Source organism: Narcine bancroftii, chromosome 5 (assembly GCF_036971445.1).
Source record: "Narcine bancroftii isolate sNarBan1 chromosome 5, sNarBan1.hap1, whole genome shotgun sequence".
NCBI classification, from domain to species: domain Eukaryota; kingdom Metazoa; phylum Chordata; class Chondrichthyes; order Torpediniformes; family Narcinidae; genus Narcine; species Narcine bancroftii.
The window spans coordinates 249,697,745-249,710,247 of record NC_091473.1 but is presented as its reverse complement, the minus strand read 5'-3'; the positions used below and the strand labels follow the sequence as shown (position 1 = coordinate 249,710,247).

The following is a 12,503-nucleotide window of genomic DNA, read 5'->3' as shown; positions in this document are numbered from 1 at the left end:
GCACACCACGGAAGCACTTAATTTAGACATACAGCACGGTACCAGGCCCTTCTGGCCTAAGAGCCTGGACTCAATTACACCCATGTGACCATTTAACATATAAATCACAAACACCTTCAGAATGAGGGAGGAAACCGGAGGACCCAGAGGAAACTTGTGCCGTCATGGGAAGAACATGAGAACTCGTTATGGATTCAAACCTGGGACAACGGCACAGTGATAGGGTTGTGTAACCGTGCCACTCAACAGATGATCCACAAACCATCCTGACCTGGGTAGACTGGGCTGGAAGAGCGCAACCAACACCTCGATGTTTATTCAGAATACGCAACTGGTGTGCCCCAGTCAACAAAACCCAATGCATACTGTTGGGTCCCATTGGGCACAGGTCAGGGAACTCAAATCGGGAGGATGATGAAATACTTTCCACATATCTGGTTGACTTTACACCAGAACCCACTCAGGAAGCATGACAATACCACCGCCCAAAACACAGACTCACCCCACCACCACAGCACTGGAGTAGCACCTGTGTCACTGGCTCTTTGAACCATCTCATGCCATTGCTGAGCAGCTCTGGCCAGTTATACAGCAATGTGGTTCAGGACTAACTTCCCCTACATCTGGGGAGCTGCACAACCTGAAGGATCATTTCTGCACTTCCCGCTCTGCCATCACATCCCATAAAGTTCACTGCCCAAGCCCTCAATAACTAGGGCTACCTGAAATGAAGCCATAAGACCTAGGAGCAAAATTAGACCATTCAGCGCATCAAGTCTGCTCTGCCATTCAGATCATGGCTGATGTACCTTTCCTCTCTACACCATTCTGCTTTTTTTCTCCCCATTACCTTTGACACCCTTACTCATCAAGAACCTGTAAACCTCCACTTTAAATATACCAGATGTCCTGGCCTCCACAGCCGTCTGTGGCAACCAATTATACAGTTTCACCACCCTCTGGCAGGAGAAATATTTCCTCATGTCTGTTCCAAAGGGATGCCCTTTATTCTGAGGCTATGCCCTCTGGTCCAAGACTCTCCACATCAGAGGAATTTCATTCCAAAGAACAAACTTACATGTATTTGCTGGATCATTCCAAAGGTAAATCAAAATAAAAACTGCAGATGATAAAAATCTGAAATAAAAGCAGAAAACGCTGGAAGCACTCAGCAGGTCAAGTTGTATCTGCAGGGGAGTTAAAAATACATCATCAGCTCTGTTGCTTTTCTCACAAATGTGGCCTGACCTAATTTTTTTAAAATTTAGACATATAGCACCGTAACAGGTCCTTTCGACCCTGGAGGCCATGCCACCGAGTTTCACCCAATTGACCTACAAACCCCGGTACGTTTTGAAGGATGGGAGGAAACTGGGGCACCCAGAGAAAACCCACGCAAACACGAGGAGAAGATACAAACTCCTTACAGCCAGTGCATAATTTGAACCCAGTCGCTAGCGCTGCACCAGTCTTGCGCTAACCACAATGTGCCGCCCTGCTGAGGATTTCCAGCATTTTCTATTTATACAACCGACAGAGCCCACTTCATTAGGTGCCAGTGTGTTATCACGGAAAATGTTTAAAATCCCACCAGGAGTAATGTAACAATGATCAGATAATCTGCTTTAGAAAAGGGTGGTGAATAAATATTAGTCAGCAAAGTGTTGGATAATAACTCCCCTTCTTGCTTGTGAACTGTTACACGTCTGGCTGAGACCATGGAGAATTCTTCTGCTCTTCCCTTTGACCCTGCTGCCCTCCCTCAGACTGTACCAATGTGACCTGTTCTGGACAGCGAGGTCAGGGGACCACTTCCAACACCAGACTCCTGAAACAGACACTCCATTCCAATTCCTCTCTTGGGAAGAGGTGACTGAGGAAAAAGAGCATAAACCCTCCTTGGTTAACAGGCAACGTCCCCACCACCTTCTTGAATTCATGGTCCGAAGGTGATTAAAGTGGCGAACGAGGGGAGAACACTAAAGTACATGCATCAGGGCAACCTTGCACCTGCCTCAGAGGCGGCATACAACCTCGCTAACCACACACTCATCGGGCACCAGATAGTGTGTGGGGGAGGAAATGTGGTTGGATGGGTGAGTGGGATAGAATGGGTGAGTGGGGAAACGGTAAGGTCGAATGATGCATGGGGAGTCACCTCTCAATCCACAAAACTGGAAAAACATCCTCAATCCAGAGGGACCCCCTCAGAGAAAGAACGGGGCTTGAACTCATAACTGAGCCTTTGATAAGCTAAACTGCTGTGGACTTAAAATAATCGTGGAATATCTTTACTTTCAATATGTTTTATTTTTTAAAACAGAAAAAAATCTGAAATTTAAAAGAAATGTCATTTTTAGTGAGTCACAGAAGAGGCAATACTGGGAGAGATGACATGTCTGGAAGGGAATCGTTGGGACACTTCTGAGCTCGTGGAAGCTGCCAGATCAGGTGTGTGCTGAAGGCTTCAGGGTGATCCCATTTCAGGTGTCTCTTCTTCACCACCACACATTCTTGATGTAGCTGTACGCAGACATACAAGATCCAAAGTCCACTCAGCTTCCTGCTTTGCCTTTGAAGATGCCAGGCGAACAAGCACACACAATCACCTACACACCTGCTACTATTCCCTGTGGCACCCTAACACGCATACACACACCCTGACACGCATACACACACCCTGACACACACACCCTGACACGCATACACATACCCTGACACGCATACACACTCCCTGACACGCATACACACACCCTGACACACATACACACACCCTGACACACACACACACACACACACAGAAATAAACCATGAAATATAAGGCATCATACCTTGTCTGGTAAACATTCAGCTTGCTGTGATCTCCAGGATGGCTCCCTCCCTCAAACAACTGCAATGCAATATTGCAATAATAATTACTGAAATAAGTTCCAGTCCTCCAAAATCACATCGGTAAGATTATGGCCAGTGCCTGTGAGCACCAAACTGTTTGTGCATGGGTGAGACAGGAGAGAGCGAAGTTTCTGTCGAGCCTTGCTCTGAAATACGACACCTCAAGGACTTGCTTACACGCCCAGCGCTGGGTCTTCTGCTGTGAACCGAGAAGGGAAAGGACAGATACTGTGGCAGGCAGCAGTAGTCACAGCTTCTAATTAAAGGGCTCTTGTGTTCAGGCAGGATGCAGCCAGCAGCCTTCAGCTCAGCAGGTGGTGCAGTGAAAGCAGGCGGAAAATGCACGTCTGGTAAAGCTTTTTAAACATATTACCCATCCAACATTCAGCTCCTCCTCATCCAATCCCCTCACTCACACATCCATCCCCAGTCCCCTCCTGCTCCACACCTATTCCAATCCCCTCTCTCCCCACACACGCATTTCAATCCCATCTCTCCTCACACACCGTCCCCAATCCTCTCTCCCTACACACCCATCCCAATCCCCTACCTCCCCACACACCATCCCAATCCCCTCACTCACACTCCCATCCCCAATCCCCTCTCCATACCCATCCCAATCCTCTCTTCCCAGACACCCATCTCAATCCCCTCTCCCCACACATCTATCCCAATCCCCTCACTCACACACCCATCCCAATCCTCTCTCCCCACACACCCATTCCAATCCCCTCTCTCCCCACAGACCCATCCCAATCTCATCAGTCCCAACACACCCACCTCAATCACCTCTCTCCCCCCACCCATCCCAATCCACTCTCTCCCTACACACCCATTCATTCTTCTTCTCTTCACACACCCATCCAGTCCTACTCGCTCCCCACTCCCATCCCAGTCTCCTCTCTCCCCTCACCCATCCTATTCCTCACTTTCCCCACACCCATCCCATTCCTCTCTCCCCTCATCCATCCCATTCCTCTCTCCCCACACACATCTCAATACCCTTTCTCACCACACACCCATCCAGTCTCACTCTCTTACCTTACCCATCCCAATCTTCTCTCTCACCATACACAAATCTCAATCTCCTTTCCTCAAACCCATCCAACCCTACTCTCTCTCCTCACTCCCATCCCAATTTCCTCTCCACACACCCATCTAACCATACTTTCTCCCCATGCATCACTCAACCTAATTCTCTCCCCAAACAAGCCCATCAGCACAATGCATTGCTTCTGACCAAGTTGTCTACACAGGCTTGTCGCATTTACCTACATTTCTGCCCATATCCCTCTACACCTTTCTTATACAAGTAACTGTCTGAAGTCTCCTAAGTGTTACAATTGTCCCTGCCTCTACCAATTCCTCTGGCAGCTCCTTCCATACACCCACCATCTGCTATCTGACAGAGGCTACTCGTGGTGGGCTATCAATAACTCTAAAGACTAGAGTTACAGAACTATAAGCTTTTATTTGCAATAAACGAAGATTATCCTGTGCTATGACCCAGGCTTTCTGGGGAGGGGTTATGGTGTTGGAGCCTTTATATAGGATCAAGAGGGAGGCGCCATGGGTACAGTCACAGGACAGGGCAGAGCCAGATTAATAAGTGTACAGCAGTTCGTGACACCCAGTTCCTTCTAAATCTTTTCCCTTACACCAATCTGTTTTCCCCTAGCCTGAGAAAAAAAAAGATGACTATTTACTTTATCTATGCTTTTCATAGTTATCAGGGTTCCCCCTCAGCCTCCTACACTCCAGGGAGAAATGGTCCAGTCTGTCCAGCCTCTCCAGTCCCAGTAACATTCTTGTTTATATTTTCCAGTTTAATATTTTTCTACTGATCTGCACATAATGCTCCGTGTGGTCTCACTAACTTTTTGTATAAATTGTAACGATACGTCCCTGCTCCTGCACTCAATGCCCTGACCAATGAAAGCAGGCATTTCAAAGACCACCTTCACCACCCAGTCTATCTGTGTCACCTCGTTCATGAAATCAAGTACTAATACTCCTAAATCACTGTCCTACTACACTCTCTAGGGCCTTACAACTCATTGTGTAAGTCTTCCCTTGGTTGAACTGACCAAAGTTAAGTTCCAACTGTCATTCCTCGGTACATTTTCATCTAGATCTTTATCATCTGCTCATCTTTTTCAAGACCGAGTCAGTCTCCTGGCCCTTAGCTCTGACACTGCCCACAGTGCTACTTAGGACAAGATAGAGGTGAATCTTATCGAAAGCCTCAAGCCTGAAATATTGGTTGTGTGTCTTTATGAGTTTCTCCAGCATTGTGTAATTACTTCAACCACAGTGTCTGCACACTTTCTTGTTTCATTCTTCACAGCCTTTGGACCAATGTTAACGCCTGGATCACCATCACCTAATCGGACATTCATAACACTGTCTATGGGATCTTCCCATGCATAATTTAGCTGCAAGATTTAGAACAATTTCATTGAGCTCATGATAGGCTCAACATGTGTCAACACAGAGTGCTGACCTGTCCATTTCTCTGCATCAATGCTGCTTTACCCTTTACGTCCCTCCAGCTTCTCATTGCTCACTATGGAAATCTACTCCCTCACTTATTCAGGACTCAAAACCTCATACCAAGGTGGTGATTCTCAAATGCCTTGTGAATGCTAACTTGACCTGCCTCATGAGGCAGGAGGTTAGGAAAAAAGGTGGAGGCATTAGGTATAAATAAGGAGGTAGTGAAATGGATTCAGCAAGGGTTGGATGGGAGGTGTCAGAGAGTACTGGTAGAGAATTGTTTGTCCAATTGGAGGCCGGTGACTAGTGGAGTTCCTCAGGGATCGGTCCTGGGTCCACTATTGTTTGTTACATATATATTAACGATCTGGATGTAGGGATGGAGAATTGGATAAGCAAGTTTGCGGATGATGCAAAGATTGGTGGTGTTGTGGACAGTGAGGAAGATTACTGTAGATTAAAAGGTGATTTAGGAAGGTTGGAGGTATGGGCTGAGAAATGGCTGATGGAATTTAATACAGATAAGTGTGAGGTGTTACATTTTGGAAAGGCCAATCTAAATAGGTCATATGCATTAAATGGTAGGCTATTGAGATTTGCAGAGCAACAAAGGGATTTAGGAGTGATGGTAAATAGTACCCTCGAGGCTGATACTCAGGTAGATGGTGTGGTGAAGAAGGCATTTGGAATGTTGGCCTTCATAAATCGGAGTATTGAATTCAAGAGTAGGGAGGTTATGATGAAATTGTACAAGGCATTGATGAGGCCAAATTTGGAGTACTGTGTACAGTTTTGGTCACCAAATTATAGGAAAGATATAAACAAAATATAAAGAGTGCAGAGAAGGTTCACGAGAATGTTGACAGGATTTCAAGGTTTGAGTTACAGGGAAAGGTTGTGCTTTTTTCTCTGGAGCGTAGAAGATTGAGGGGGGACTTGATAGAGGTGTTTATGATTTTAAAAGGGACATACAGAGTAAATGTGCATAGGCTTTTTCAATTAAGAGTGGGGGAGATTCAAACTAGAGGGCATGGTTTAAGATTGAAGGGGGAAAATTATAAGGGGAACATGAGGGAAAATTTCTTTATGCAAAGGGTGGTAGGGATGTGGAATGAGCTTCCGGCAGACGTGGTTGAGGCAGGATCATTGGTTACATTCAAGGATAGTTACATGGAGAGGAGAGGACTGGAGGGGTATGGACCGGGTGCTGGTCAGTGGGACTAGGAGGGTGGGGATTTGTTACGGCATGGACTAGTAGGGCCGAACTGGCCTGTTCTGTGCTGTAAGTGGTTATATGGTTATATGACGTGGATGGCGGCATAGGGATGTTTTATAGATTTACAAATTTTATGAATAAAGTATATTTTTTGTAAACCAGTATATTCTGAACTGGCCATTAACATCCAAATAAAAAAGTGCCTGTTGAGTTCCATAGAAATCACAGAAACCTATGGGACAGGAGAAGGCCATTTGATCCATCATCTATGCTTGCACCAAAATAAATTCTCTAACCTAAGTGCCTTTCCTGTTTAATGGGCATAAATCCAAAAATACTGTGACAACAGCACAAATTTCTACCTCCACCACATATAGCAGAGCTACAGACCTTTCAGCTCTTGCTGACCAGAGTGCCAATGTAAACTGCACAACTGCCTGCACAAACTCTTTATTCCTCCATTCCCTTCCTCTTCATGTCCCTGCCTTAATGCCTCTTAAAAGTTGCTGCTCTATCTGCTTCCACCACCTCCCCTTGCCAGTGCCCTCCTGACACTGAGCACTCTCCTGACACTGAGCACTCTCTGTACAGAGAAGCTTGCTTCACAGACCTCCTTTAAACTTTCCCCTCTTTCACCAGAAAGCTATGCCCTATCATATTTGGCATTTCCACCCAGGCATAAAGACTGTCTACCCTATCTATGATTCTCATAATTTCATAAACCTATCAGGTTGTCCGTCAGCCTCTGACAACCCAAAGAAAACAAATCAAATTTGCCCAACCTTTCCTGATAGCTCTCCAATGCAGACAATGTCCTGGTGAATCTCTTCTGCATCCTCTCCAAAGCCTCCACATCCTTCCTGCAACCCAGCCACTAGAAGTATGCTTAAAAATTCAAGCAGTGAGTTCCATGCAACTACCTAATTGGAAATAAATTCTTAACTCCACTGGTCTCACCAATGGCCTCAAGTTTATCCCCTTTGCACGTTGACTTCGCCCCAATCGTGTTTACCCTCTGTTTAGGGTCTTTACAATGATACACATCTTGGATAACCACAAATTGTTTGGATGGTGGAGGTGAAGAGGAGAAGGTTTAAGATGCAGGGTGAATCACAGAGAGTTCTGATGAAACACAAGTCAATAGGAGGTCAAAGAGAATTGGAAACAGAGGTAGATATAAGCTCTGGTGTATTAGAGATTTTTGGGGTTAATTAAAATGGAACATGATCTGAACACATAAATACTGTGAAAAACAAAAACATAAAACTGTGGCAAGAATGGTCCAGAGATTATTCAGCATGTAACATCACTGCACTGGGTCTTATCAATAACCCTTGGAAAAACAATCAGCTTTACATTGGCAGGTGATTTACATAATCAAAAGACATTCTAGCCATCTCTCCATCTCAGAACATGAGCTGAAGCTGATAGAGAAGGAAGTTGCCAGCATTTCTATCTTGCCCCAGAAACTAGTAGACACTGATCAATGAAGGCGATGAAACTTTGCCTTTTGCCAGACCAGAGGTTGTAAAATAAGCCACAATTCGGACTCACTGGGTCAGGTGGTGCCAAGGCTCAATTGGAAGGTCACAGACTAATGAAGGTATTACACTGGAGATTAACTGTAATGCAATACTTGAAAGAGTGGCACTGAGAGCATAGTAGTTCCTGCAATAACATCACCAGCAATCCAGGTTCGATTCTGGCACTGTCTGTAAGGAGCTTGTACGTTCTCCCCATGACCTGCATAGGTTTTCTCGGGGTGCTCCGGATTCCTTGCACCTTCCAAAACATTTGGGGTTGGCATATTAATTGGATGTAACTGGGCAGCACTGGAATCATGGGACAGAAGGAACTTCTACCATGCTGTATCATTTATGAAAGAGATTGTTCTCAGAGATACTGGCTGATTTCCATCTCTCAGATGCTTATCAAGCTATATTTCTCTCATACCATTGTAAAATCTTCCAACTTACGTCATGTATTTTTTTTCTTCACAAATATCTCTCATTACTGGAAGCTGTGGTTTGTAGCTGAGGTAAAAACAATTTTAAAAATATTGGCAAAACTCAGCAAATCAGGCAGCATCTGCAGCGTATGAGTGGACATTTCAGGTTAAGGACCGTTCATCTGAAATGGAGGGAGGAAAAGCAAGTTTCAAGATGCAGTGAAACTGAGGAGAGGCAGAGAACACAAAGGAAGGTCGATGATCGGAAGGAGTTAGTGCGAGGAGGCTCAGCAGAAGTATAATAGACATTTAATCACTCTAACTCCTCCATATCACAAACCTTCTCTACCACTCCTCATTTTCACTGCACTTTGAAATACTTCTAGACCCAACATGTTGACAGTTCCTTCCCCCATTCCACACAGATGCTGCTCAACTCGATAAGTACATCAAGCAGTTCATTTTTTTGTTCCAGCATCTATAGTCTTGTTTCTCCGCTCAAGGATCCACTTCAATTTCCCGTCAACATGATCTACACCTGTGGTTCTCAACCTTTTTCTTTCCACTCACATACCACTTTAAGTATCCCCTATGCCATAGGTGCTCTGTGATTAGTAGGGGATTGCTTAAGGTGGGGTGTGGGTGGAAAGAAAAAGTTTGAATACCGCTGTTTTAATCGTACCTAATTGACTTGTTATGTGCACGGTTTCAGAACTCCAAAGGAAATGGGCCAGTGACAATTTTTTTCAAGTAAAATATTTCAGTAACAATTGGGTCTAGAGCAGTGATTCTCAACCTTCTCTTCCCACTCACTTACCACCTTAAGGAATCCCTTACTAATCATAGAGCACTGATGGCATAGGGATTCCTTAAGGTGGGATGTGAGTGGAAAGAAAAAGGTTGAGAACCACTAATCTACATGGATCGTTGTCTGAAGAGGATACCTTCCAGTCTGCACACAGCATCTTCTAGCTACTCCTGTGGGGAAAGAGATACAGGAGTATTAAAGCCAGCACAACCAGGCTGAGGAACAGCTTCTTCCCACAGGCCGTGGACAGCTCACATTAACCATCCAAGACTACTATTTATTAAACAATATTTATTTTACATATGTATATATTTGATCTCCATATACATTGTTTGCCTATTTGTGCGTTGTTTGTCTGCGTGTCTTGCACTGAAGACTGGAGAACACTGACATTCTTTTTCCTGTGGGCCAGGTAGAATTCAGAGAAAATCAATAAAATACAAAAGTAAGAGTCCTTAAATATGCCCCTGATTGAGCTTTATTGTTGAGGAGTTTGATGGCGGAAGGTCACCCAACCATTTTGAGTAGCAATACAACCAGTTGCTTCCAAAGTGTTAACGATGACCTGCCAAAATTGTATGGACTCTTTCACAAGATATGCATTATCTGAATAAGGCAAGGCTGCGGTTGGCAAGACATGGTTCAGGTGTTGAAGGGTTAATTTTTGTGGGTGAATTGTTAAAACACAAAAGAGGAAGAAATCTTATGTTTGAATTATTCATGAAATAGTTCAGCACTAAAAATAGTTTCATCAGACCAAAGTTATTCTGGTCAGAGGAGAGGCCAAAAAAAGAAGAGGAGATTGCAAAAGTTAATCATAATTCCTGATGATTTCCCTGGGGGAAATCAAAAATTCCTAACAGGACCACACCCTCTGAATCGAGAAATAAACACTCTCTTGCAACACAGTTAGGGTAACCCAAGGGCAGGGTGAGAAACCTAATTGGTCAAAATATCCCGTTTTATTTTACAATTAGTAAAATTCTCCTTTCCCTTATCTGCATATATGGACACCCATTCATTTCAGTTCATTGTCATGTGCACCCATAATCAGTAAGAAAGATTGTTTTAAGAGCAGTCCAACCAGTCAATCCATTCATAGTACAGCAGTTAAAAACAGTTTGAAGTGTAGAGTCAAAGAGAGAAATTAGTGACTCAGAATCCGAGCAAATATAAAGCGATTTTACCATGGTGAGGTTTGTTCAGGAATTTGATACCACAGGGAAAGAAACGGTCCTTGAATCTGGTGGCATGTGATCTTGTACTCGTGAATCTTTTTCCCAATGGGAAGAGGGTAAAGAGAGAATGGGCAGAATAAGTCTTTTAATACATTGGTTGCTTTTCTGAGGCATTCCACCTTGCTCCCTCATCGGAAAGATATTGCACAAACTTCGAGCCATTTGGCATCGAGTTTGGCACAGACATTGTGGGACAAAGGACCTGTTCCCAGTGTGGTATTGTTCTCTGTTCAGGTCTCACCATACACTTCAGAGGCTCATCGGCCAATGAAGCCTGGACTGTCATGGACAACCTGTTCATAATAGAAGGCTAATTGTGCTGCATTTACCAGGTGGTTTCAATAGGACCTCTTGGCATTGGCCAGTTTGGAGGTGTGAATGTCCTACATTCATTTGGATGCTGTGCGCTGAAGGCTATGACCTAAATCTTTCCCACTGTCATTGTTATAGTTTTATACAGGGCACAAGCATGTCCTTTGTCCCAATTCAATCAAGGTGATCTGAACTCATCCAACTTACCTCTGTTAGCCCATTTCCTTAAAATGGCCCAGCTCCCTCTACCATACCCCGTTGTTTTTCTTGCCTCTCTCTTCCTGTGACTGGCATCTGCCAATCCTTTGCCTTTGTCTGGAATGTTTCACCTCTACCTGGTTCACCCATCCCATATGGTGCCCCTGTTCCACCCCTCTTTACACTAGCTTCTCTACTACATTTAGCTGGGTTTGGTTAAAAGTGTTTTGATTCAAAATAGCAACCATTCTTTCTCTCCCACCAATGTTTGACCTACAAAGTTCTTTCAGCAGACAATGTTTCCCTCAAACCTTTCCCTCCCAAGTACCTGTCTGAATGTCTTTTGAATGTCACAACAGTATCTATCTCGACCACTTCCTCTTGCAGCACATTCCACAAACCCAACACTCTGTGTGAAAATATTATCCCTCAGCTCCCTTTAAAGTGTTTCCCCTCTCACATTAAATATATGCTATTTTTGGACTACCCTCTCCTATGAAAAAGACAGTGACCATTACCTTATCTCTATGTCAAGTCGATCTAGAGATGGCCTCAGCAGTAGCTGAGGTCCACATATCATTGAGGTTGTATCACAGCTGACTGCCTTACCTTATAGAATGCCTCCTCCACAATTGGCTCAGCTATTTGTGGAATGACATGGGCCTTAGCCAACTCATGATTGAGCTTTGAATACTGATATTGACCCAGCGACATCTGCCTCTAAGGGACAATGCTTCACATATCAACTCTATCTCAAATTCCCATTACATGGCCTCTCAGGAGTCCCTTTTTCTTCTTGCTTTCCCAAATTTTGCTTCAGGGCCTTGGGCGCTGAAGGTTCCCTCATCATTATCAGAGGATCTGGAGGTCTGGTTGCCAATGGTTTGAACTGAAGTCTGAGTGGCTGCAGGAGTGCTGGAGGTGAATCTACAGACACTCAGGGTCTAAGGGACTCTCTTCTGCTTCTCTTTCTCATATTGTTAGGGTGCTGGGCAATGCTCATGGCCACTGTTCCCTCTGAGCTGTGCACACATGTTTTGCAACCAGCGCACAAAGGCAAAAGGTTAGTTACCTAAAATAATGGAGTAATTAATAAAATTAAATCTTAACTAAATACATTCCTTCATAGAATGCAATCTTACTTACATTATATTAAAACTTGCCAATACTGTTTTATTAGCCATGAGAGATTGGCTGTGCCAAGTTTACATTTGCACAAGCATTCAATGCACGCGTACTTTTGTCACAGGAAAAAAAGAAAATTGCACAGCGTAGGATTTTTGCACATACTGACTGCTAAAAGTTAGAAGGAACATTGCCTTATAGCAGACAAAAGTTGAAGCATATTATGTATATTACATATAAGGGCAGCACAATCGGTGTGGCGGTTAGCAC

General features: G+C 44.2%; 1 protein-coding gene across 9 annotated transcripts in view; it reads right to left on the bottom strand.

Moving 5' to 3' along the window:
• The window catches only part of plekha6 (pleckstrin homology domain containing, family A member 6), a 293,601-nt gene that overhangs the window by 154,381 nt on the left and 126,717 nt on the right, over positions 1 to 12,503 (bottom strand). The window contains exon 1 of one of the 9 annotated variants that reach the window (XM_069942037.1): positions 2,832 to 3,102. The exons of the other annotated variants lie outside the window; for them this stretch is intronic. The gene's annotated coding sequence lies outside the window, so the exon portion shown is untranslated. Of the gene's footprint in view, positions 1 to 2,831; positions 3,103 to 12,503 lie in introns of those variants that run through there. 9 annotated transcript variants of the gene reach the window in all.